Source organism: Triticum dicoccoides, chromosome 5A (assembly GCF_002162155.2).
Source record: "Triticum dicoccoides isolate Atlit2015 ecotype Zavitan chromosome 5A, WEW_v2.0, whole genome shotgun sequence".
Classification (NCBI taxonomy): Eukaryota; Viridiplantae; Streptophyta; class Magnoliopsida; order Poales; family Poaceae; genus Triticum; species Triticum dicoccoides.
Window position 1 is genome coordinate 263,559,848 of NC_041388.1, and position 2,349 is coordinate 263,562,196.

Below are 2,349 nucleotides of genomic sequence, written 5' to 3' on the forward strand. Positions count from 1 at the left end.
ACCCTACGTCCTGCTTGATTTATTCTTGATGATATGGGTATTACAAGAGTTGATCTACCACGAGATCGGAGAGGCTAAAACCCTAGAAGCTAGCCTATGTCTGTTGTCCTACGGACTAAAACCCTCCGGTTTATATAGACATCGGAGGGGTCTAGGGTTACACAAGGTCGGTTACAAAGGAGGAGATATACATATCCGTATTGCCTAGCTTGCCTTCCACGCCAAGTAGAGTCCCATCCGGACACGAGACGAAGTCTTCAATCTTGTATCTTCATAGTCCAAGAGTCCGGCCAAAGGATATAGTCCGGCTGTCCGGAGACCCCCTAATCCAGGACTCCCTCAATAGCCCCTGAACCAGGCTTCAATGATGATGAGTCCGGCGCGCAGTATTGTCTTCAGCATTGCAAGGCGGGTTCCTCCTCCAAACACATCATAGAAGAGTTTGAACACCAGGATAGTGTCCGACCCTGCAAAATAAATTCCACATACCACCGTAGAGAGAATAATATTTCCACAAATCTTAATCTGCTGACACGCTTTGGCAACATGACATCAGGCCTTGGCTCGGTGATTATTCAAACCGTTTTTCTTCAACCAGCTCCACTCATAACGCGAGGCGGTTTCTTGACATGTCTTGTCAAAGCAGAGATCGTGTCCCCCTAATTACGGGATTCTCATCAATACGGACATGGGTAACCAAACCATGCCTAGGACTCCTAGATATTAGGCAAGTCCCAAACGGCCACGAGGAGGACGCTCGATATTCACCCTCTTTATAAAGGGGCAAGGCTTTTACTTTTTTTCCTCCCGTGCTCAATCGAATCCTTCCCCCGCCTCGAGTTCTAACACCCAAGACCCAGGTTAGGTGCTTCGGACCTTCAATCATGTCCGGATCTAGCCTTCAAGGCCGGTGGATTCCCTCCTCCGTTATGGAAGAGGATATCAAGAAGTTGAGGGAGGCCAGATACCTGACCGCCGAGGTTTCACATCGGTTGCCTGCCCGAGGGCAGGTTGTCCCTACTCCCGAACCCAACGAGGATGTTGTGTTCATCTCCCACTTCCTCCGAGGTCTAGGCCTCACTCTGGATCCCTTCGTTAGGGGTTTGATGTTCTATTACGGGCTAGATTCCACGATCTAGCCCCGGACTCCTTCCTCCACATCTTGGCATTTATTGTCGTATGTGAGGCCTTCCTCCGCATTACCCCTCACTTCGGCCTGTGGCTCAAGACCTTTGACGTGAAGCCGAAGATGGTCGAGGGGCAGCATGTAGCGTGCGGAGGTGCATTAATAAGAAAGATCGCTGGAGCACCATGGCCGAAGGGTTCCTTTCCAGAGGCGTCCGGATTATGGAAACGGGAGTGGTTTTACATCACAGCTCCCAGAAGTGCCAAGTGGGTGGCTGCCCCTGCTTTCCGCGTGGGCCCTCCACCACAACTGATGTCATGGATTAGCAGAGGGCTGAGCTGGGGCCCAGCCAAGGACGTGCCTATACTGCAGAGCTGCATTCAAGATCTCTTCGAAGGAGATTTTAGTTTGCTTATGGTAATGCAAGTCATGCTGGTTCGTCGAGTCCAGCCTTGCAAACGCCGGCCCCTCTACTTGTGGGAATTCAACCCAGAAGGACTGTGCGCTATTCAGAATTTCCTCGGCCTGACGCACGAGGAGACGTATAAATCATTCTTCGGACCTCAAATAGAGTGTCCGGATACTATCGAGGACGTGGGCTTGAGCAGCAACTGCACCGCCGACCAGGTAAGTAATCCTCTAGCCGAACACACCGTCTTTCATTTATCATGACGTCATTCTAAGAAATCGCTCTTCGAACAGGACTGGCTAACAAAGGCGAAGATGATTCGGTGTTCGGCCCCCCTTCCTGAGGGTTTGGACAATCCGGTACTGGAAAAGATGCTCGAGCTAGCACCTTGCCCGGAGCCCTCAAAGGAAGAAAAAGGGGGGAATAATGAGGGCGAAAGCGGGCCCCCATCTCTACCAATTCCAACCGAGGGAATATGCGCCACCGTGAGGGAGGATAACCAAGGGGAAGATTCTGACCTTCTCCCGCTCCGGGGAAGGAAGAGGACTGCCTCTGAGGATCCGGAAACCAAGGCTTCCAAACGGGAGAAGAAGTCCCCAACAGAGGGTCCTGCCTTGGGGGGGTGCTCTTGCCGCACAAAGTCCGCGCGGGGATCAGCCCTCTAACGAGCCGTAAGTGATCAAAAAATACTTAATAGTAAAGATATTCTACCTAATTTCCGAGGAAGATAACCGAAGCGTTTATCTTGCAGTTCGGATCTTAGCCCTTCTCAACCGAGCTCGTCTTCAGGGGACCTTCTTCCGGAGATGATGGA